The 25,672-nt window shown below is 46.3% G+C and overlaps 1 long non-coding RNA gene across 2 annotated transcripts; it reads left to right on the forward strand.

The window, feature by feature from the left end:
• The first annotated feature begins 319 nt into the window (after positions 1–319).
• LOC144158263 (uncharacterized) lies at positions 320–22,858 on the forward strand. 2 transcript variants are annotated; one of them, XR_013320002.1, is made up of 4 exons: positions 320–461; positions 2,556–2,811; positions 15,103–15,372; positions 22,506–22,858. It is a non-coding gene; the product is annotated as an uncharacterized LOC144158263 (long non-coding RNA). The 2 variants fall into 2 exon arrangements; XR_013320001.1 differs by lacking the exon at positions 2,556–2,811.
• Positions 22,859–25,672: the final 2,814 nt, after the last annotated feature.

The raw sequence follows: 25,672 nt of genomic DNA on the forward strand, positions 1-25,672 counted from the left end.
AGCTGCAGCGTTTCCTGGCCGCGCGCGGCCAGCCGCCGCGTTCGCTTTCAGTTGTCGTTGACTACAGCGCCGCCGCTATTTTCTGCGCGAAACGAGCACCTCTCCGGGCGGCCGGTCGGGCCACTCTAAAACTTCTAGTACACTCTACTTTTGTCGTCTGCTGATCTGAGCAGCGTCGAACACTTGTGCTGCCACATGCGGTGAAGTTATAATGCATTTCTCCTCGAAAAGCTCTATGCATGGACTTAATGCACTGACTAAAATAATGCTTTTGTTGTTTTTGGCGTGTTCCACGACGTCGTGGTTACAACAACTCCTGAATAACCGAATACCGGAGGATATGAGCAAGCTGTTTGTATGTCCCTTGAATACTTTCCTACATTCTGTGCTTGCGACGTTAAACAGTTGAGCTTGAGGGACCGGAGTCGACCGGCAAAACCGGGCACCATGAATGAAGCAAGGTGAGTTTGGTTTGTCGCGCGCGTAGGAGTTCTACCGCTAACCGCCGCCGCGTCTTTCACGAGCCGCGTCTATGCAACCCCGCGTCGACGTGCGTGGCTCGTGAATGTTGGCGTCTTTCTTTTTGTTATATATAAATTCAGTTGTGACAGCGTTCTCGTATTCCTGCCTAGTCTTAAGCCAGCTTCGGACTGACGGTACGACTCCTGCATACTGGCCTTCTATTCTAGCGAAAGCGTTCAATTTACACGCCGGCGTTATCTCGGTTACTGTAACAATTGCTCGTACGGTTTCCTCGTTGAGGTTCGTAGAGGTTTTTTCGGAATCAGCCTTTCGTACAGTCCCCGTAAGAAATGGAGATAGCGGCAGTGTCGACGTTTTTCGGAATCAGCCTTTCGTACAGTCCCCGTAAGAAATGGAGATAGCGGCAGTGTCGACGATCGGGCGATAAGAGGAGACGAGTGGCAAGTGCTGATCAAGAGCTGATCATATCGGCTGCGTCAAAAGCCGTATTTTTAGCCTACAGATGGCTTATCCTTTCGCAGCATTGTACGAGTGCCGACCGTAACTGTAGCATGGCAGCGTTTCGCCGCGGTACGAGGCGATGAAGTGGCTAAAATATCTCGGGCGTGTAGATATGACTAATCAGCGAGAATAATTACGTGCGCGCACCTTCCTGTTCTCACAGGTTGGCAGCCTGTTCACGCTTGCAGCAGATGTTCAGGCTGAAGGAAATGCGGAGGACAGTTTTTTAAAGGTTGTTTGGTCCGAGAGCCCGGACGACAGCGTAACGCAGAAACTGTTTTGCACATAGCCATCAACAGCGATCCAGGTAGCTTGTGTTTGGCTGTAATTGGGCAAAACTACTGAATTTCGTGTGATTAAGGAAAATTTGATGCTTTGTTCGTGGAGAGCTACTGAATAAAGGTGAAATTTCTCAGCACTTTGACTACTCACAGAGGGATGACTAATACCTATGCCACACGTACACGAAAAGTGACATGAAGTGCTTAATGCCTTCAGTTTTAATGCCAATAATTCGCTGCTACACGCAAAAACCCAATGCCATTCACTCTAATGTCATTTTTGGTTTAAGGGGTTTCACACAGCTCATTCACCTTCACGAACGCCTTAAATCTGGCTACTCTCGAAAGCGATGTGCACCAAATGAAACCAATGAAACTCTCAGCACCAGAGTGCTGACGCGGAAACGTAGCTAAACTTCAGAATAAGACTATTTTTTGTGCACTCTTGGTGGCGAAGTTTTCAAGAAGACAGAGTTCACTAAAACAGCGGCAAAAGGCAAAACGTCGTGTAACCGTCGTGTTTGGTTTTTTCAGTTTTGGCTACCGCTGGCAAGTGATGGCAGCTGCTGAAGCGGCTCTCACTATATTACGTAAACACTATTTGTCATAATGTTTTCTTTCACAGAAAACATTTTTAACACTTGTATTACCCGTGCCACATGTACACCAAAAATTCCATAAAGTGCTTAATGCCTTAATTTTAATGCCATTAATTGCTGCAAAAGTCTAATGCCATTGGATCTAATTTCATTTCTGGTTGGAGGAGTTCCACACAACTCTTCGCCTTCATGAACGCCTTAAATCTGCCTACTCTCGAACGGATGAGCACCGAATGAAACCTACGAAACTCTCAGCATCAGAGTGTTGAGGCGGAAACGTAGCTAAACTTCAAAATAAGACAATTTTTTGTGCAGTCGTGGCGAAGTTCTTAAGAAGATGAAGTTCACTAAAACAGCAGCAAAAGGCAAAATATGTTACTCGTCGTTTTGAATTTTGCGGATTTGCATACCACTGGCCGGCGACAGCTGCTGGTGAAGCTACTGTTAGAAACGGCTCTCACCATTTCTAGAAAACAATATTTCTCATAATATTTTCTATCACAAAAACATTTTTAACCCTTGCAAGACGTTCTTCTCTACATTAAAAGCATCTGAAATATGAGTGCATTTCTCTTTTTGGTCACTTTGCGTTTTCGCGTGTAGCACAGCCCGCCAAAATAATGTCATTCGGTATCTTAAGGGGCACGACGCCGCATTCCGCAGTATGTTGACGCCGCTCCTGACATTTCAGGTCCTGGCGTGCTGGCTGCCCGCGGGCATGCCCGCACTCCAACCTGCGCCGTTCGTGCTCGCCCCTGCCGAGCGCCTCCTTTCCCTGCGGTTGCCTGTCGACGCTCGGAAACGCAGCACCTCGCCACCTACACCCGTGCACCTGCCTCCGCTGACCAGCCCCGCATGGCTTCCGAGCTCCGTGACATCAGCCTCCCCGAATTCCGGGGCACGATGCCGCATTCCGCAGTATGTTGACGCCGCTCCTGACATTTCAGGTTGGTTATTCCAAACTTTCTAAAGAATTTAGGAGCGGCAATCGTTTTCTTGTGGCGGTGTCGTGCCCCTACGACTTTAACTGGTTGTGCCGCAGTGACACCAGAGACTGGCTATTTTGGTGTGTTAACCGTTGTACGTCCGCGGTGTGCCATGTTGCATTGTCACAATTGCTGCTAGCTCTATCAGGCGACGTGGAGTCGAACCCAGGCCCTGGTAGCATTCAGGAATCTAGTACGCAGTTAGACACCGGAGATATCTCTGCTGTCATGCAGATGCTTGCCATGCTCGCGTCAGGTCAAGAAAAAATTTTGGTAGATTTAGCGGACATACGGACTAGACAAATCGCCACTGACGAAAAAGTGAAGAGCTTAACTGAACGTGTCGATCTGCTAGAACAAGCTCGCTCTCAGTCCAGTAACTCTTCGGCCGATTACAAAGCCCCGTCTGCAGAAATAGTTGCTTTGAAAGCTGCTTTCGAAAATAGGCTACGAAGGAACAACCTTCTCTTTTTTGGTTTTGAGGATAACCCGTCCGAAACCTGGAAGCAAGCCGGAGAAACTGTTGTTGTGTTCTGCTATACTAAGCTAGGTGTATCGCTTGACCCACTTAATATTGATCGAGCGCATAGACAGGGCTCTTACAGGGAAGATAAAAACCGCCCCATCATAGTTCGCTTTGTTAGATTCAAAGATAAAGATGCGGTGTTGGGGGCGGGTCCGAAGCTGAAGTCCAGTGACATTTCCATCAGGGAAGACTTCTCTCGTTCAGTGCGCTTAGCCCGCAGGAAACTTACCGAATTTGCAAAGGCTCGCTCTACCTCCTATAAATTAAGGCATGATAAGCTTCGTATGGACGGACGAGACTTCATTTACGACGCTGATACGGATGATGTCGTGCTGCAAAAAAAGTGAACTTGAAACGGAGTCGAGCAATTCCTGTTACCGCAGTTAACGATTCCGTCAGCGTTCCTCGATGCAGCCTTATTGAGTATGAGCCATGCCGTCCTTCACTGGTAAACATTATGCTTATCAATTGCCGAAGCGTCAAGAACAAAACCGACTAGTTAACAGGGCTCGTATCATCTTTTAGCCCTGACATTGTTATCGGGTCTGAATCTTGGTTGGATGAATCGATTTCCAGCTCTGAAGTATTTCCTGCGGAATATGTGGCCTATCGCAAAGACCGCAATACGCACAGTGGAGGCGTTTTTGTTCTGGTCAAGCACAGCTTGCCAAGTTTCGTATATAACTTTGAGGCTAACAGCTGTGAATCTGTTTGGTGTAAAGTTGTTCTCGAACAACAAACAGTTTACAGTTAGAGCATTTTACCGTCCGCCTACCGTATAATGCGGAATATAGGTCGAGCCGGGATATAGGTCGACCCCCTTACCTTGTAGCCGAAAAATGCAAAAAAAATAATTAGGTACCAACCATTGTTTTATTGAGACTATAACTTGTTTCGTCTCAGATTACTCATTTAAAACTGTCTGAAGTATCGTCGGACGACTGCTTCTGGCTCGCTGTCGCCCACACAGCAGGTCGTCCTCGGTGCAGTCCAGGGAATTGCTTATGCAGCACTTCTTAAACACTCGCGAGACCATGTCATCGTGAAGCGAGCGCAAAGCATGGGACACTCGTGTGCAGACCGGAGCGACAGCCAGTCTGTGCAGGCGGTCAGCAAACATCTTGGGGTATCCATTCGTAGAGACATCGCACGACGCTAGCGGACAAAATTTGTCCCTTTGTACAGCAGCACAGGTGCACAGAGCAGCGCCCATGAAACAAGGCCTTCCGAGCGTTGCATACCGAGAGCTGGCCCTTCAGCTAACGCCGCTAGCCACACTTCTTTTGGTGATACCGAACGGGCGCAAGGCGGACACGTCATTGGTTTTGGAAAACCCCCAACTTTTCTTTTAAATGCTGCTGTAAACTGGCACCAAGTTCCTAAACTCATTTTGAGCAAATAGCACGCACACATTCGTCGACAGCGAGAGAAGCAACAAAACAAAGATGGCGTCGCGTCCGATTGATGGTGGTGGCGATGGTGCCTTAGGGGTTTGGATGGGCTCGATGGGCTGCCCGGTCGCCAGATAACAATTGCCAGTGACTGCAATATAGGTCGAGGGGTGACTTTTTGGCAAATTTTTCTGTAAAAAATCTCGACCTATATTCCGCATTATACGGTAATGACAACAGCAGCCACACCTTTAATACCCTCTCTGAAATATTACTTATGGTTTAAACTGATTACTTTCTCGTCGGTGGTGACTTTAATATGCCGGATGCGCAGTGGATTAACAAACTTCCAGTACTTCCTTCGCGCTCATCCCTGTCGTCGGCTTTTTATGATCTTTTTGCAACACATGGTCTTTATCAATTCATGGAGGGACCAACACGGCGCCATGGCAATGCCGCTTCCACCTTAGATCTTCTGATATCAAACTCTCCTTCGTTGCTTCAATCTGTTTCCATAGTTCTCGGAATAAGCGACCATGATGCAGTGGTTGCCCGTCTCGTTGCTTCCAAGCCGTACATACCGCCTCCGAAACCCAGGAAAGTTTATTTCTTTGATAGTGGAAATTACTCTCGTATTTCTGAAGCGCTTGAGTCAAGCTTTGATAGTTTCTCAGAACAAAGCAGCACAGTATCTGTCTCTGAGTTATGGCTGCTGTTTAAAGAGCAACTTTTAAAGCTCATTGACTTGCATATCCCCTCTAAGCTTCTTTCGGCGAAACACCGAAAAAATAAACCTTGGTTTGATAAACCCATAAAGGTTCTACTTAATAAGAGGAATCGTATATTCAAACGGTATAGCAAAAATCCCGATCCACTGCAATTTTCTAAGCTTCGACAGCTTTCTTCCGAAATCAAGGTCAAAATCACAGAAGGAAAAAAGCGGTATTTTGACTCTCTTGGTTCTAGAATTAAAGAAAATCCAAAGGAACTCTTGAAATTGGTGAAATCTAACAGCAAAGACGATGTTGGTATCCCTCCGTTAATCCACAATAGTGCAGCTGTTACCAATGATAGAGATAAATCAAGCTGTTTTAATGATTACTTTGTCTCAGTGTATTCCACGCTAGTACCTCAACATCTTCCAGTCTTCTTGAGCAACGCACTTGATGATATGCCGGATATTGCTATCACTACTCTGGAATAGTCAACCTTCTCCAAAAATTAAAACCACACTCGGCACCAGGTCCAGATAGGATACCCAATCTTGTTTTGAAATCCTGCGCACATGTCATCTCAAAGTATTTAGAAGTACTGTATCACAAATCTCTTGAAACCTCAGAATTACCTGAAGACTGGAAGATGGGCGACATTGTTCCGATTCATAAAAGTAGGCCCCGTGACAGTGTCATGAACTATAGACCCATATCTTTAACATCTGTGTGCTGCAAAACCCTGGGGCACATAATTTACACTAACATCTTTACCCACCTTCAAAACAACAGTTTCTTTGTTCCTTACCAACACGGGTTTAGAGCTGGTCATTCATGCGTAACTTAGTTAGTGGAATTTACCCATGACATATTTACATCATTTGATAAAGGTTTACGAACAGACTGCATACTATTAGATTTCCAGAAAGCGTTTGACAAAGTGTCCCATGTTATCTTACTTCATAAGCTTTCACTTCTTGGTTTACCAGATAACATCCTTTTTTGGCCCAAAAACTATTTGACAGGTCGTTTACAAAGAGTAGTAATTAATGGCGCAGAATCAGAATATGCATGCGTATCTTCTGGCGTTCCGCAGGGTTCCGTCTTAGGTCCGCTTTTATTTCTTATATATATAAATGACATTGGCACAGTAATCACTTCGAAAATCCGGCTGTACGCAGACGATTGCGTCCTTTACAGAGAAATTAATAACGATTCTGACCGAGTAGCATTACAGACAGACCTAAATAAAATTTCTTCATGGTGTGACAGATGGCTTATGTCCCTGAACATCTCAAAATGCAAGCATATTTGCTTCACGCGCAAGTGTCAACCAATCGGTACACAGTACTGCTTGCACGGCTCCCCATTATCAGAAACAAGCGAAGCAAAATACCTAGGTGTCACGTTTTCTGCTGATCTGACATGGAATCGTCATGTTCAAAGCATCACTTTAGAAGCAAGACGAGTACTAAATTTCATTAAACGGAACTTTAAGCACGCGCCAATAGATGTCAAGAGAACACTTTACCTAAGCAACGTTCGCCCGATTCTGGAATACGCGTCCGTTGTGTGGGACCCGCACACACAAATTCTTGTCAATAGCTTGGAAGCGATACAGAAACGTGCCAGCCGGATTCATAACCGGCATTTACTCATTCCCAAGCAGTGTCACAGAAATAAAACGGCACATATGTTTCGAAGATCTTTCACTGCGCCGTGTTGTTTCCCGCCTCTCTTTCCTTTGAGATGCCGTCTTCAATCGCACACCACTAAACAAAGAGACTTATCTACAATCACCAACATACACATCCGGGCGCCGCGACCACTTAAGATAAATGTGCGCGCGCACAACCACATACCAAAACTCCTTTTTTCCCCGTACAATATGCGAATGGAACCTGCTGCCTCCTGAACTAATCGAAGTTGCTTCTGATGTGACGTTCCCCACTGTCCTTCAAGAATATATTTATAGATAAAAATGTACTCGCCATTTGAAACTTTCTTTGATATTTATGCTTTGCAATGTTAGCCAGCGTGCTGTGTAAGTGAATGTATCTTGTTACCTGGCCGATACTTGTTTTTAGTGCTGTCTCATGTGCTCCCTCAGAATGTACCACGTGTGATTAGTATTGTACTCATGGTCTGCAGTGTGTGGCTTACTAACGCAAACCTTGTATGTTTTCTTACAATTGTTTTTTTTTTTCTTCAACCTTTCAAAGAGCGTGCAATGTTGTATTTTATATCGATTATTTGCCCCCCCTACTATAATGCTCAACGGGCGAAGTAGGTATGCAAATAAAAATAAATAAAGGCCTAAAACAATTAATGTCATTTTTCGTGTACTTGTGGCACGGGTGTAAGACGTTTTCCTCTACGTTAATGTACTTGTAAAATATCACTGAATTTCTCTTTGTGGTCATGATTACCATCATGCCTAACACATTTAATGCCTTTGCGTTTTCGCGTGTAGCACAGCTCGCCCATTTAATGTCATTCGGTATCTTAAGGCCTAAAGGAGCAGTTATCTTCGTGATGTTCTTTTCCCCGGGGCTTCTCCTCCAAGCCGCAGTAGCGCTGAGGATCTCACCCCGGGTATCCTCAACCGACAAACTCAGCCTCCGATACAAACTGTACATTTATTACAGCCCGGCGGGCGATTAAAAAACAGTACTCGCGCGGAGCCCCAAGACGACGGGCCGAGCTCTCCTGCGCCCGGGCCGCGTCTCTCTTGTCTTCATCCCCTCGTCTTGTCGCTGGGGCCGGGGAAGGGGGAAGAGCGAGTCCTTCGTGGGGGTCCAACCCCATGTGCTGGCCATTAGCGCATCCGGTGTGAGCAGGCGCGACCTTCCACGGAATGCACGGCGTTTCAAGGCGGCGCGCGACACGTGCGTTTCATTTGTCCGCTGCTCGTCCCACGGCCCGCGCCAGTTCGTGCGTCGAAGCGCCCGACACCTCCACCGCCACTGTGAAACATAACTTCAGGGATGTTTCACACACGAAACTCACACACCACACACACTTTTCGCGCGTGCTCCATCGTTCATTCAATTGGCGACACAACAACCAGCACGGCCAGTACCCCTTGACCCTGGCTGCAGATCACCATGACAAAGTAGCCACAATCCTCACATATCTCATTCAGAGCGAGCGGCCTTTAGAAGGTACGCACCGGCCGTCGTCGTCCGAAAACACCCTTGCCACGCGGCGCACCTCGTCACACAACGGTATCCGGGGCCCCTCTCCTCCTCGCTTTCTCGCTCGAGAAGGGACCGCTGCTGGCTTGTGAGCATGCGTTGCCGCCACGCTGCACTGAGGTGAAGCTGACCGACGTTTGCGCCTCTTTCTAGGCGAACCCTCGGGCTCGGCTGCTTCTGCGCTCGAAACGCCGTTCTCCACGACAAGGCGTTGGTTAGCGTTAGCAGCAGAGGGCTGCTTAGCGGCCACATCACCACTGACATGCAATGCTGGAGAGGCTATCTCTGCAGCCACTCCTGCATCCCTTACTGCACCTGCCTGGGGCTGCATTGCTTGAGCGGCCGATGCCTGATTTACACTTTCCGCGCTCAATTCGCTGGAGCTCCCCGCGGCAATCACATTTTCGGGACTCGACATTTGGGGACCTCCAGAAACACAAGATGCAGTGTGCACGACACCAACTGCATCCTCGCGCGATTCCCGTTCTGCTGCATTCTGCAAAGCAACGGGCCGCTCGGCCACGCTCCCAGAATGTTCTCCGTCGCCGCACGGTGCGACGACGGGCTCACGCTCAACTGAAGCCAGCCTCAGCCCCTTCAGTACTGCTGCCTTAAGAACTGCGTAGCTCTTGCGCTGCTCCCCCGAGAGTCCAGCCAGGCACCCTCTAGCCCTCACGCTCAAGTAGGGAAGAACTACCCCTGCTCGCCATTTTTGCGGAACACAGTAGGAGTCTAGCCTGGCCTCGGCATCAACGAACCAATCAAGCACAAGCGCTTCCTGGGAGGGCATATCTACGAGCACCCCTTGCAGCATGCTCATGCAATCTAATCTCCCATCCATCTCGCTGCACCCTTGTGCTTGCTGCCCGATCGGTGGGGCGGTGGTGTTGTTAGCGCTTCTCCAACGCTCACTCCTTAGGCGCTCTGCTGCTAACTCCACCTCAGCGATCTTCAATTTAGCCTGCAGTAGGGCCATCTCGTCAGCGAAAGACATGGCTGACCTGATTCTGACGCTCGCTGCCTCGTCAGCCCTTACACTCAGCTCCATCTCACCATATCTAACCGCCCCCCATTATCTCAGGGCTGCTCATGCAGCACCCCCTACATGTCATGGTGAGCCACGCACCCAGGATCAAGTGAGGCACTGACCTGCATAGTTCGGTGCTTGTGATGATGGGCTGGATCCGTCGAGGTGGTGATCCGTATCCACGCGGCGCCGGCCGCGTTCTCCTTCTCGGGGCTGTAGGGGTGATCCGGCTCCTTCCGATGAGGCGTCCGCACGCGGCACTAGAAGTCACCGCCTTCTGCCGTGGCCAGCTTGCTCATTGCTCCAGCCGTCCTCGTTCAGCAGGCTGCTGCTCTCCGTGGAGAAGTCCGTTGAGCGCCGGTCGAGCGCTTCTCCACCAGGCTGGCGAGCTCGCTGCTCCCGCCGATCTCGCTCAGCAGACCGCGATTTCTCCGCCTGCTCCGTCCGTCGAGGGCCTGTCTCGCCCGCCGGCCGGCTGAGTCGTCGCTGTTGAAGATCCTGTCGACTGCGCCAGTTATCTTCGTGATGTTCTTTTCCCCGGGGCTTCTCCTCCAAGCCGCAGTAGCGCTGAGGATCTCACCCCGGGTATCCTCAACCGACAAACTCAGCCTCCGATACAAACTGTACATTTATTACAGCCCGGCGGGCGATTAAAAAACAGTACTCGCGCGGAGCCCCAAGACGACGGGCCGAGCTCTCCTGCGCCCGGGCCGCGTCTCTCTTGTCTTCATCCCCTCGTCTTGTCGCTGGGGCCGGGGAAGGGGGAAGAGCGAGTCCTTCGTGGGGGTCCAACCCCATGTGCTGGCCATTAGCGCATCCGGTGTGAGCAGGCGCGACCTTCCACGGAATGCACGGCGTTTCAAGGCGGCGCGCGACACGTGCGTTTCATTTGTCCGCTGCTCGTCCCACGGCCCGCGCCAGTTCGTGCGTCGAAGCGCCCGACAGGAGCCATGAAGAGAAAACATAAGTTTGGTTCATTCGAAAGATTGCCTCATTAGAACCATACTGACACCACTTTTAACGCAAACTTTTCTCAAATAAGCTACATAATTAGAAAAAAAGGGAATGACCATGTGACCCACTAGCTCATTTCCCACAACAGAATCTATGATGTCATACTATAATGCTCTGCGATTGGTGGAGGCTGGCAAAAGCAAACGCAAGTTTGACAGGGCTTACAAGTTTGCATAGTGAGCTATATGCTCGTGAAACATACTGTACATTCCTTTTATGACACTAAGAACGGTGGAATAAACGGTTAAAGTTCCGAACGAACACGCAAACATGTACGCTAATACGTACGAAACTACCGCCGGCCGAGCTGTACATCTCGCCATCGCGCAGACAAATTTTCAGGTTCGAGGCTCTTCAGGGCCAATGAACAGTTCTAGCACGCACAGCTGGGACCTTGCTTGGTATCTTAATCCCTTGACAGGAAGTTGGCGTCATATCGCTAACCAGCAAAGGTAAAAATAGAAACGAGGGGTGTAAGGAACAGCAAGCAGCGACGGGATAGTGCCGCTCGTCACAGAAGTTTTGGAATGGTGTTGGCTTGCTGCTGTTGTTACGAGCTCGTTTTCAGTTTACAACCACTGAAAACTTCAGTTTGTTGGAGTACTTTACAATGAAGTTTCGTTGCTGCGTCCTGAAATCCGCATGCAAATTGTCGAAGGAGTGCGACATCCCCGCCGGTAAAGAGATCTCCTTTCATGCGCTGCTCAACGATGAACCTCGGCGAAGCAAGTGGCTACGTTTTGTGAACTTAGCAAACGGAGGAGAAAGGGAGCTGAAGGAAGTACGAGTGTGCTCGCTTCATTTCCGACGAAGTGATTACGGAAGGGACCCTTGCGTTAGCTCACTCCTGGGACATGCCGGTGCTTGTCCCCGAGTTCGTCAAATTGCCGTCAAAGCATTATGAGCTCGGAAAAAAAGAATACCGTACACACCAATCTTTCTGGTCGGGGCAGAGAGCTTGTGCTAACGGCTTTCCATACACGACACCGGCCAGCTGGCATAAGCGATACTGCTACTGAAATTGAACTATTATTAACCGTAATAAAAATATGGCACATACTTACCAGTCTGGATTCGTCCGTCGCGATGGGGCTAACGAGGCAGCAGAGCGGATGGCTTGGCTTTCATCAGTTGTGGGTATCACGGAATGGACGCTTTTGGTCCATCTGTGTATCCCACAACTCCTGCCGCTCGTGCACTTAGAAGCATTGAGCGTTCAAGTGGTGCGAGGTTGTTAAATGCAAGATCAAGGTCCTCGGCGAGAGCTTTGTTGTCCGGATCAGGCGATTCCATGACGAGGGCTGCGGGTGTACTAGGTTTTACTAGTATTTTCAAAATGGCCGCCGTCCCGGTTTCGGCACGAGTTACGGTTCCTGTTTGATTCCCGCATGTGGAAGCTATATGGAGTCGACATACTAAGTATCTGTTTCACGTACCGGCTTATATGACGCCAATGTTCACGTCACGAAAGGTAAAATTTAGTGGCAGATTTAAACATTTGGCTTAAATTACCTTATTTCTCAGTGAATAAAGCATCGTTTGCTTCCGGGAAAGCGCTCGGGGTACTATGAAACACCTAATCTTTTGAATAAAACAAACTGTTGTTTCGTCTTCATGTTTTCTTTAAACACTTAATGTCAGTTTTTGTGTATATGTGGCACGGGTATAAGTCATACGATGTGGTTAGAACAAGTCATTTCCAAGTTTCGTTTCCATTATGTTTCTTTTTTTTCTTTTAAAAGTGATGCAGTGCACTTCAGTTGCTTTGAGAGAGAGAGAGAGAGAAAGAACTTTATTTGCCCAGAAGTAGAGAGCCTGGGCTCCTCTTTGCCGCGTAAGTCAACCAGGAGATCTTGTTCTTCGGCGGCTTCTTTGGCCATCTGGACAAGGCGTAGCTGCATTTGGGGATTGCAGCTGCACAGCAGTGTTTCCCAGTGCTCTAGGTGTTTTATATCTATGCAGGGCAGGGGGGTCTTGCTTCAAGGTTTTCTTTGGACCACATAATGTGCGTGAGGTTTGCGCGGTGGCCGTAGTGTTTACACTTATCCGAGTCGCTTTGAAACTGCTGTCTGGCCATGCTTTCTTTCAGCAGGTGCTTCTTTGTTTGGCTGTTCATTGTTTTTCTATCTTGCGACCATGGTACTGTGACAGGTTTTTCTGCTTCCATGTTTTACCCCCATCCTGGGAAGATTGTGAATGCATTAAATGCTGGGGCACGTTTTGGGGGAATTTCATGTCACGTTGCCTGAAACCCTATTTATAACATGACTTCAAAGCCAAAGAAACTTCGACCAATTCAACATATATAGTAGAGGCACTCGGCTGCTCTTAGCAAATTTGCTTATGTAGTCTTGGCGTGAAGAAACAATATTTCAATCTTCAGCACACATTCAGCTTCCTAACTCAAGATGGTGAGGCATCTGAATGAAACTGCCTGTGCCGGTCGTTAGGGGCTGTGCAGATTGCAGCTTGCAAATGAGCGGAAGTATTGTGGTACTGGGCATCAATCATTGGGGCGCGCATCAGCACCTGTGCAGTGATGTTCTTCAATGTGTGAAAAATATAGGGAACAGAAATAGGGTATTAAAAGTGCAACAAACAACCTGTGGTGGAAGTGTAGAAAAAAACAGGTGGCAAAATTTATGCCCTTACTACCCCAGAGCGATAACATTGCCTGTACACCACCCAGCAAGCCATACTGAAGGCTGTTGGCTCAGCTTTAACAGCGCTAAACTGAGGAAACACATTTGGACCAACGCTGTGGTAAATAATGCTTATCTCGCGACACAAAGCTACACTGGTGGCGGCCAAGCGTAGCATTCATCATTTTTGTATGTAACTGTCTACGTTTCCCTTATGGTGGTCACTTGCACGATTTAAAGGCAGTGTGGAGAGAGCACTTTAATAAGCCCTTTGTGAAATCCCTGTGTCACATGGTGAACTTTGTCCTGTTTTTAATCAATGCTAATCCTCTAGAAAATCTTTTGAGTTATGTGGATAAGCGCATCGTTTTGTCGTTTACCGCGTAGTAATGCTTCTTTATCGCTGGTTTAATGCGATCAATTAACATTCTGTTCCAGCATGTGTTTAATTCATTTGTGTATGCTTAATTTTGTTGTTTCTTGTGTTTTTTTCTCCCTTGGTTTATTTGGATGTGTCTACTTGGTGCTGTCATATGCGTGCCCCAAGTTGGGAAGCCGTTTCGGTCTACTCCTTGTTGAGTCCACTGCTAGCGGACTAGTCGTTCTGGCATGGCATTTCGAAGCTCGTACTCAAGCCTGTGAATGTTAGCTTGGTGCAGAACTCTGTGGCCTCCATTGCAGCCACGGACGGACATCAGCAGTTGATCTTGTGCCAACACACCGTGTTAAAAAATCAGAGCAGCAGCAGGCACAGCAGTGGAATCTACCAATCTGGTGATTCTAAAAAAAAAGTGAGCTCTTGGAGTACCCCCTCCCACTAGTCAATTGGCCTTTAAAAAATTCTGTTTAATTTTTAAGGCGAGAGCCTTAGATTTCATGTTTCAAGATTGTGTTGGAAGGTACATAAAAACATGCTATGACTAGTGCATATTTTATTGCATATCTCTTAATATGAGCTTCAATTAGTGTTGATGGCCCGTTTCGAATGGTTCAAATGCCTTCTGCAAAACCACATAATGCTTGAGTGGATTCATGAGGCATAATGGGTGACTTTTATCACTTCATAATTTATTATTCCCCATAACGCAGCAATTGAGCCATGTGAAGAACATGCTGTCTATTGCGAATTAGGAGATGCACAGACACACAGAATAATTTTATTTGGCCATAGCTGGGATGATTTGGCTGGCACCGTCTTCATTACGTTCTACCAGCAGAGGCCCTTATGAGGGTGGGTCCTATGCCATCATTTAAGTGGGCTAGGTCTTACTGTACTTCAGGGTTCGGGTAATGCAGGGTGGTTTGCCAGCACTCCTCACTGGGGATGGTCAGGAGGACGGAATAATATAAGATCGAATCCTGGATAGTGGGATGCTAAAGAGTCCGGGAATCGAACTTGTGGAACCAATACTGGAATGGTTGGAAATTACTAAGAAACGATTTTGGTGCTATAGTGATGAAGCAGTATTTATGGTGTTTAGCAGTAGCATATTTAGCTGCACCAGATTTAGCAGTATATATGGTGTTCAGCAGTATTTATGGTATTTATAATTGTTGAAACCCCTAAAACATGTGCAGGGAGCTGCGGGGCCAGTCAGCAGATTTGGTTGATGTGGCAAGGTGCTATCATGCAGGGTCACTCCAAGGTCCACAGCACAAAGCCCATAAGTCTGTGCTGTTCTGGTCACGGGCACGGCAACACATTGTGAATGGCAGCGCTACAACCGTATATCTTGTTTTTGCAGGCTCTGCTGAACTGTGCGCCACTACCACTTCATATGTCAAGAGCGGAGCTTGATATCTACAACTTCATGGACCATCGCACAACAGAATCAGCGCGGCGGCTGCGTATCTTCAACATTCTGGAGCATGCACATGGACCGGCAACAGGAACTTCAGTGGAAACGCCTACCGACAGCAACAGCTATAAAAGGCCAGCCTTCATTGAGTCGCTCCGTGGGCACGGCAGAACATCGCGAATGGCAGTGCTACAACTGTATATTCTGGTTTTGCAAGTTAGTAGGTTTGGAAAATGCTATCGAAGCGATGATAGGTTTCTTGTTGTTCTGCCGTACCCCAGTGTGCCTACAAATTGCCGTAGAATGCATGTCCTTGCTGCTTATTCTAGCGGGTGTCGTATAACTTAACCCTGGGCAATAAACCGAAAAATTGCTCAAAGAACTTCTATCCAGACAAAAAGAAATGCGTGAGGACATTAAAGAAATCGAGAACTCTCAAATACCCTTATCAAGGCAGGTAGATGATATGGCTAAAACTCAGATGTTGAATGTACCCTAAAAAAAGTTGAGGAACACGATGGAAAAACAGGTGAACTTACTGTCAAGCTCAGAGACATTAGTACCACTTTCCGGTCACAGCAACAGAAAATGGCAGATCTGGAAGATTGTAATCAACGAAATAACCTAATAGTCTTAGGGATTCCCGAAACCGAGAAAGAAACGAGCGACGAAATTAAGCGGAAAGTGCTCACCGATGTCTTCGAACAAAAACTCGGAGTTAAGGTAAACACTGTAGAAAGAATTCACAGGCTTGGCAGAAAACACGAGAAAATGCGGCCGATAATCATGAGGTTTTTCGAGTACAAAGAAAAGACTGAGGTAATGAAAAACTGCAAAGAACTAAGGGCACCAAGATATAGGTGTCGGATGACTTTTCTATGCCCACTTTGGCAAAACGAAAGAAATTGTGAGAGAGTGTGAAACGAGAAAGATGTGAGATTGCAAGTTCGGCTAGTATATGATAAGCTAGTGATTGACAAAGAAACATATGTCTGGGATGACATCAAAGCATGCAGAACAAAACTAGGCAAGACCTGTGCAGCGATTCAAGCCACGGGATTCAAGCCAACAGGGTCACGGGATTCAAGCCAACACAATTCCGATTGACGATGCCACAGTAGTATTCGAGACTTCACCATAGTTAACGGTAATGTTCGTAGCCTAGCTAATAAAACACTGGAGTTAGGGCACCTTCTTTTGTAATACTGCCTGGACGTAGTTATAGTAACTGAGACGTGGCTACAACCTGAGATTGGGGATTCCAAGTTAATACCGCCTACTTACAACATCAATTGCAAAGATAGGAGCACCTGCGGCGGAGGCATCGCCATTATCTTTAAGAAGGGCATTGAAATGGTGGAAATAAAAAGTACCCCCGAAAACGAGATCATATGGTGTAAAGCAACGTTGGGTGGTGCACCATATATTCTAGAAGCAGTTTACAGACCGCCAAATGCCCCCATAGGGTTCCTAGAATCCATGCAAGACTTTCCATCCAATAATGTCCCGCCTAACGTGCGTTTAATTATTGCAGGCGATTTTAATCTTCCGGGTATTCAGTGGGATGAACTGAAAACAGGCAATGTCTCTACTAAGTATTGCAAAGATTGCAAAGTGTTATTGCATATTGCTTTTAGTAATGATCTTATGCAAGTACTAAATGAAGTCCCAAGAATTGGCACAACTAGGGAATCTTTGTTTTTATAAATTCTTTGTTTTTATAAATAGTAAGATCAGTGATTATGAAATTTCTGTTCATGGCAGGTTGAGTGACCGCAAACTCGTTTTGTTTTGTGTGAAAAATGTCCTGCCTGCAAAGAACAAAGACAAACTGTCCATGTAATGACTTTTCCAGAGCTGATGATGTGAGTATTTTAGATTACCTTGAAATGTCGTTGTGATGGAGCCACACTCTGTGGAACCAATTTAAATCCATTGTGCATGACAGCCTGAGTAAATTTGTGCCTAAACGCCAGAAAACTGTGAAGAAACAAAATCCATGGGTGAACCGAGACATCATCCATTTGAAACGACAGCTGAAATGCAAAAGAAAGAAAAGAAATAGAAATCAATCTGAGATCTCGCACCTCTCGCAGATATTACGAGATTCACTAAAGGCTGCAAAGGAAAAGTATTGCTCCCATACATTATCTGGATTCATAAAAGAGTCTGCACAGCGATTTTGACGTCGCCTAGCTACATTTAACGAAGATACGAACTGCATAGTTGACTCTACTATGGAGAAGTAATTGCTGACCCTTCACAAGTTGCTAACAAGTACAACAAATTTTTTCACTGAGTTTGCTGCATCACAAGGGGATGAAGATATCGAGAGCCCGAGCAATAGTGCACCCAGTGCAATGAATGACATATTTATAACAGAGGAAGAGATACTGTCACTTGTGCTCAATGTAGACACCAAAAAGTCAGCTGGTCCGGATGGCATCCCTAATGAATTTTTAAGACGCTAGGCAGAATGAGACTCGGAATATTTTCTAATTATATTTATAGCATCGCTAGAGCAGCATAGCCTGCCTCAAGATTGGTTAATTGCAAGAGTGGTACCTATCCATAAACCTGGCGACAAACATAGGGTCGAAAACTACAGGCCTGTTTCGATCACCTGTACGTGCTGTGAAATTCTGGAGCACATTCTATCTAGGAGTTTGTTTGAATATTTCGAAAGCTTAAAAATTTTAACCCCGTCTCAGCATGGATTTAGAAAGCGTCTGTCTACGGTCACCCAACTCGCATAAACACTTCACGATCTGGCTGTGGCAATAGACGAACGATCCAAAATAGACGCCGTATGTCTAGACCTATCAAAAGCTTTCGACTGCGTCTCACACTCACAACTCCTGACGAAATTATTCAAGTGTGGCGTTTGTAATGACATGGTGATATGGGTTAAAGCCTATCACTCTATAGAAAGCAATTTTTGGAATTCAAATCAGAAAGATCAGAAATACTGCCTGTAACTTCAGGCGTACCACAGGACTGTTCTGAGCCCTGTTTTGTTCTTATGTTACATCAACGGCATAACGGAAGGACTCGAGAAGAGTGTTGCGAAATATGAAGTGTGGTGGCAGATTTAGTGTTTTGAAAACGTTTTGCCATTAAACCTCTCGTGCAAGTATTTTCTCAACTATTGGTGAAGCAGCTGAATCGAGGGACAAGCAGACAGCAAATTTCTTGGTTTTAAGTAGCCCAAGAAAGACTCTTGTCTTTAAAAACTTTATGTGCACTTTGATTTGTACCTACTCGTCTTTCCATCCTGTTAGGAGCAGCACGAGAACTGGTGACCGGGGGGTAATTCCTTTCCAGTAACAACCAGCAGTGATACTTGTGGGACATATGAGTTGCTACCATACCTTATTCTCTCAGAAGAGGGACAGCATACTTTATTTCAGATGGAAAGGGAAGGGGAAAAGCGGATAGAGGGGAGGCTGAGAGCCTCCTCCTTCCACGCAGCTCTAGGTGGCCTTCATGCTCAAGCCCGCCAGGCTCTCTCTTCCTCCAACTTGGTTGTGCAAGTCGACCACTCTCTAGCAGTCATGGGCGCATTACCAGTAAAAAGTAACAGTGTTACTGTTATCGAAGCTAGGAAAGTAACTCTGTTACAGTTGCAGTTACAGAACTTTTAAAAGTAACTTATTGCAGTGACTGAAAATGTAACATCAATATTTTTCCATTGCTGTGATAGAGTTTATTTACTATTTACTTACAAAGTCATGCGGGTAGTCTAATCTGCACATGGTAAAACCCTAGACGAAGGGAGTGCATAAGGGGGCACGTTCAAGCTCAACATCAACAATCGTAGTGTATGCCTCAATTTGTTGCATCAACTTTTTTGTGGATGCACCCTTGGTCTCAGGGAAATTATTTGCAAAACTCAGTGTAACTTAGGGTGAGTTCTTTCTCAAAGTTGGCATCTGAGAGCTTCCCTCTTTTTGGAGGTCTAATTTCCAGTTTGCTTTTTTTCTTGTTTCTGCTCACTCAATTTAAAGGAATTGTTTTATACATTACCTCTAAGGCTGACCTCCAACCTTGGTCTTCTGCAGGAAAGATAATCCATTCTTTTACTGATCTGCTCTCCTATACTGTGAGGGGAGCCGTGTTGTGGAAAGGTAAAAGGTGGAGACAAAAAAATCACGCCATATCCACGGAATGAATGATGATAAGTGGGGCGAAGCTCGAGAGGGGGAGATCATCAGTAACCGTAACTCTCCCGTGAAAGTTCGCCCATTACATCATTAAGAAAGACATAAGACTGTGTGCGTACATTGTACAAATCAACTTTTATTTTCGGAGTCAATGCTCCCAGGCCCAGACCTCGTGAAAGACCCCGCGCCATCGAGGACTACCCCGCACCTCCACCACAATTTGTCACGTAGGATGAGACACAACGGTAAAGAAAGAACTTTTATTTAGGGCGAACTTGTGCCAGAACAAGACGAGAGGAAACGAGCAAAGGTCCTTGCGTCTCATTCGATCTCCGAGAACGACTGCCTGCGTTCGTGGCGTGATCTCTTGCATGATCTCCCCCTCGCAGTGCACATGCGCTTGCGCCTCCGTTGGCGAACACAGACAAGCTCGCGCTCCCGGTGCCGAGTTTGCGCTGCCGGTTGCAGCCGGTTCTTGCGCGTGCAACGCGGCCCACTTTGCGACATCTCCGAAAGCATGCGGTGGTCACGTACCACGAGACACAAGGGATGGACAGACCCATGGCTTTAGGAGCTTCGCCCCTAAAAAAGTAGAAAGACGAAAGTGCGAACTCTATGCTGGCCTTTAACGAGTGTTGCTATTAGTAGTTCTCCATTAAAAGGATCTAACATTATGTAATGGTGTATTCTGTTAAGGCCCAACCACATGCAGCGTATTTTCGGCGTCGCGCGAGCGTCAGCGTCGTTCGGCGTCAACGCGCGGGCCCGCAGGAGAGGGCGAGTAACCGCATGGGACCGGCGAAATCACGCGCCGGCGTGCGCGCTCAACGCTTCTTTCGGCGTCCAGCACGAGAACAGTCGCCGGTATTTGTCGCGCAGGGACTTCCATTTTTTCTGCACGGTTTCTACGGCACAAACACACGAAAACAATGACGACTTGTTACAATAACTATGCGCACAGGCTGCAGCGCAAGTGACAAGTGCCTTACCTCCGTCCGCAACACCAGGCGCCACGGCTGCTGCCACTTCATCCCACAATGCCACAACGTCTGTTTGCGGGGTTTGTTCTTGTTATCTTTGTGTTTAGCCTGCCATAGAGCGGGACGGGCTGCGACTGCAGTTATTAATGCCCCAGAGTCGATGTTCGGCATGCCGGCCACCATTAAAACAGCGAGTCGGACTGGCACAACCGAAAACTGGCACCAGCGTCGCTTCTGCCGCTCGCGCCGATATCTGGCCAGCGTAGATATCGGCGTCACCCGAGCGTCAGCCCGCGTCGCCATGCATTTTGGCGCGCGCGCTGACGCTCGTCGACGCCGAACGACGCTGACGCTGGCGCGACGCCGAAAATACGCTGCATGTGGTTGGGCCTTTACAGTCACTACGTGAAAAAATCAGTTACAGCTATAAGTTCCTCTAACTTAAAAGTCACTAGTTACAGTTGCAAGATGCTGAATAAAGTAACTAGTTACTGGTAACATTACTAGCACACTCGAACCTCGTAACAACATAACGGGATATAACGAAATAATGGATCTAACGAAGTAAATGAAATTTTTCTAGAAATCTTAGAGAACCATGCATTTCAAGCTTCATTGTAACGAAGTAACTTGACCTGTCAATGGGTATAACGAACTAATATTAGTCTCCTCCCCTCCCCAAAAAAAGAACCCGACCATGGTGCGTGTAGTAGTCTGCAGAGCTCGACACTTGTTCGGCACGGTTGTTTTAAAATTACCGCGTCGACCTCACAGCCAACCGACGATGCTATTGTCGCTGATGGTACCGGACAAACCGATGCAAGCGATGACGAAGATGCTGTGGTCTCCCATGCAGACACGGTCGACGTGCCAACGTCGTAGGAGGCACTCGATATGGTTGACTTTCTACGTCTTTTCTTCGGCGCCCATGGCGACGGCGAAAATGGCATCAGCGCAGTGGCCACCACTTAAAAGGAAGTCTTTCACTTGCGATGTCTGAAACAAAGGAGCATCGCAGACTTTTTTCTAGCTATGTGTAGCGGACAATAAAATAGGAAGTGGGCGCATTAGGCGAGCAAGATATTTGTCTTCTATTCGATTTCCGAAGCATGTGTGGTCACCTAGCAGCTACAGTGGGCCGCGAGGCGGTTTCCTTCTTTGCATGCTTTTCAATATGCACCCAACTGAGCATGCACTGGGGGAAACTGTCTCAATTGATATAACAAAATTATGGATGTAATGAAATAAATGCAGGTCCCCTTCAACTTAGTTATAACGAGGTTTCAGTGTAACTAGTTGCTGCCCAAGAATGCTTTGTAGTATAGTGTACTCTAAATTTCTTGGTGGAGGACGCAGTGACCATTGGATGTGGCTCATGTGTGAAGGCAATCACATCTGTGTCCCTCTGCGTCAAGCGTTTGTCTATAGTATAGCTTAAAAAAGCACCTGCTTTCCTTTCTTCCATATGTGGAAAGAGGTGTAGTTGGCTTGTAGTGACTGTGGTACACGAAACTAGAGTGCTGTTTGCATCATAAGGTTCTTGCCTTTTCTCAATTTGTGTGGCCTTCAGCACTAATTCAGTAGACAGCACAAGTTTCGGATGCACTGTCCACTCAATAATGCTGGAACTACAAATATTGTACCAATATTTTTCTGTCTCCACTTCAAAACATTCCAGACTCCTCATCTGTCTCTTGGAATGCAGCCATATGCTATTTTGTGTGTCCAAGTCTTAAAGATGGCAACCATTCAGTGGACTGATGTTCGCCCCATCTTTTTTATGCCCTGGTGAGAGGGCTACGAGTGCGTGGTTCTAATTTCGGACCTGTGTTTTTGAAGTGGAAATGCACGGAAATAAAAGCAATTTCTTTACAGTTGAAATGGACCATTCAGTGCTTGTACACTTCCTAAAATAATGCTTGCTTCTCGAACAAATGACGAAAAGAATAAACTCCCCATCCTAGTGGTTCTTGAAAATGACATGCCTGTCAGTAGCAGTCAGCGTCTCAATAAATGGCAGTGCCATTTCTTAAGAGACACTGGCCTTTTTTAGATGATGAGGATTGTTACAGATGGCTCATTGCAAACATGCTGGCTATGCTTGCACTTTTCGGGGTCTTTGAGGCAATTATCGCTTAGGTACTAAAGGTCTTTGTTTGCTGTGTTTGCAGAAATACATTCTAATGGGTGTCTCATTTTCTTCCAGGAACTGCAAGGCTTTATGTCGACCCCTTGAAGATAAAAGTGTCTGCCACATGAGGGAAGAGAGAAAAACTTGAAATGGCTTTTGTTCTTTTCGGAAGAACGGGGCTTGCAATGTTTTTCTGAGCGGAGTTACTTTAAAGTTGGTGCATCCTTGTATTTTTTATTTCTTTTTTGGGATTTGCAATGAAGGTTTCTGCAAAGTAATTCACGTTAGATTGTGTTTTGTAATTTACATTGTTGTGTACTTGTCCAAAGAAAGTTTTGCCAGGTTTTTTGTGTGTTCAGCCTATTTAAAGAAAGAATTCGACCTGGGTCCCACACGAACTGAACTAATTTGGGAAAGAGGTGCTGATTGGTAGTGAGTCAACTTTTTGAGCTCAATTTTATCAATGGTTGTCTAAGGTCATTGCACAATGCTCACATTGTGTCATTGCTCTGATGCAGCTCAGACTTGTGGTTTTTATAGTAAAATCTGCACTGTTTCGTGTTTAAAAAGTCAGTGTATCGACATTTTCCTTCGTAATTGAATAGTCATTCTTTATGACATTCTTTGATTCATATGTTATGAAGTGGTGCCTTCGTGTTCTACTGGTTCAATAAGCATGGTAGATGTCAGCCCCCCAACACATGCCATTATTGTCTCCATGCAGATTAACTGGCCTTTGCTGAAATTATTTTGTATGTGGGTGAATAATTTGGGAAATAATAGTCTCTGTGACAGCAGCCATCATTATTTGCATTGTAGTCTGATATTCAATGTTTTGTTTGGTGCTCTTTGCCCCAACTGGGCATGCACCAAAAAAATCCAACCATCACCGATATTTAATCATTAATGTTTTCGTAAAAACAGTCTCTGTTTCAGGGTTCTAAATTTTTAGGGCACATTTTAAGTGTAAATAAAGACCTTAGGGTGTATACATAAAGAAATTTGGGTGAGTGAGTGAGTCAGTGTGAGAGGGAAAGAGGTTCCCAGCCTGTACCACATATGTATTGCAGGGAGAAATTTGGGCAATATAACCTTGCACTATACCTTGCAGTTTCTTAAATCTTTTTTTTCTTAACTTTTGAGTAACTGTTTCTCTGCTAAACCTTAGTCGCCACTTTTTTTTTGCTGAAGTGAACACCTTTATGCTTGTGGAAAGAGGGCTCATAAACTGCACGAAGATGTTTAATATTGCAGTCTTTTTTTACTTCAATCCTTTCATTATCACAATAAAGGCTCCCCATTATTCGGAAGCAACTCATTTGCCAAACTCTTTTTATTAGCCATCACCCACCCAATGAATAGAGAGCAGTTTCAGATTTGCCTTAAGGAAGTATTCAGATCAGAAGTATTCAGGAGCAGTATCAGATACCTTGGAAATCCTAAACGTGCGTCAAACAATCATTTAACACATCAACTAATCCAAAATTTTTTCTAAAGATGTGCTGTTTATAGTCAGATTGCAGACTAGTCATTACTGTTTACTCGACTGAGAAGAAGACAAGCTAATTGTTGCAAAAAAACTTGGCAGTGTTCTTCACTTGTAACATTTTCAGTAGTAAAAATATTACTCGAAATGCGCATCAGTGCAAGTGCATTTTTTATAAAATAATACTGTTGTGTAGACACTCCTTGTAACAAAGCATTATGTACTGTAGCTTCGAAAATTGTACATGCTGTAGGTAACCAAGTAGGGTGGTTGTTTTTGACTTGAGCTCCGACCACATGAGCTAGTGCTTTCGGTTCTTTCAACTCGTGTTGTGGTTATCAGGCCATGTGTTCACCTCCAACATGTATTTTCAATCGCAGGTGCACCAGATGTTACCGGACTGTCAATGACTGGCCCAGTCAAGACGATTTGCGAGTCCGCCGGCTCTGACTCATATGCTGCCCCACTTGAAAGTGAGTAAAACAATGCCTGATATATGTTACAGCGCAGGGAGCGAGACGAGGAGCAGAAAGACACGGGACGAGCGCTGCCTAGCTACTGCTACTGAATGTTTATTAGGACAGAAAAACAGAAAATGCACAGAGATGCACGCGCGCCATAAACACATTTAAAGAAAAATGGAAATAAGAAATTGGAAAGTACCATACTTAACCAATTCTAACGCGCACTTCTTTTCTGGAAAAATTGGCTGAAAAGCGCATGTGCATTAGAAGCGGTAGGAAACCGAAACTGCTGGAGCAGCAGTAATTTCGTCCCACCCATTGCCATTGCCATCTCAAGATCGCGCCAAAGCTTTTAACAAGGACTTTTCAGACGCAGGAAGCTTAGGCGCCTAGGCTTTGTTCTATAGGCATTCACTGAAATCGTCAAATCGTTCCTACTTGTGCGCTTGCTAATAGCAATGGCAGCAGCGGCAACGAGGGTGCGCTGCTTCCACGAGTGGCTTTTAAGCGGCTCCCACACGTTCACAACAAGCGGTTGGCTGAACTGTGCGGCTCTGGAGACGCTGGCGGGATGGACATGCGAGGCGTGAGCCACGATACCATTGATCATGGTTGAATGTTCGTTCAGAAGTGTGGCATCGCAAACACCCATAACGCCACCGAGGGCGAGGTGTTGCGGTCAGCGGAAGGTGACAAGGAGCTCTCGGAGAGCGACGAGGAATGAGATGAGTGAGATTACTTTGGGAAATAAGTCACCCGTTTCTCTCGCATTTGTTTTTCTTGATCACAAAGTTCCGTGCGGGTTACAATCGGAGGTGCAAGTTTTTTTTTTGACTGGAAAATCGGGTCCTCATTAGAATCAGGGGCATGTTATAATCGGGTAAGTACGGTAGGCATTATCATTTTCTCTAAAAAAATTGGAACTCACAAGCAAGCAGTGAAGAGACGGCACATTTACGCATGCGTCAAGATGCTTACGGATTGCAAAAGCTTCGGTAATTTCTCTTGTGCACAAAATTGACGGTCGTGCGACCGAATTGTGGACTGCAGCCACACGTGGAGCAATGGTCCAACAAATGTGTACAAGGCACTACTTTTTAATAAGCTTTTGTGCTCACCCTGACGAACATTGAGGCAGCGCCCCGTTTGCCCCACATACACTTTGCCGCATGACAGCTGAATGGAGTACACCACATTGCGTTTACACAGAACAAACTGGTGGTGGTGTTTTACAGTGCACACAAGGCTGACCCTCCTGACTTGTCAATTCTAGCACAAAGGTTTTGCAGCTT

The sequence above is a fragment of the Haemaphysalis longicornis genome, unplaced genomic scaffold, assembly GCF_048455015.1.
Source record: "Haemaphysalis longicornis isolate Haplotype H1 unplaced genomic scaffold, Haemaphysalis longicornis Haplotype H1 scaffold_10, whole genome shotgun sequence".
Taxonomy (NCBI): Eukaryota; Metazoa; Arthropoda; class Arachnida; order Ixodida; family Ixodidae; genus Haemaphysalis; species Haemaphysalis longicornis.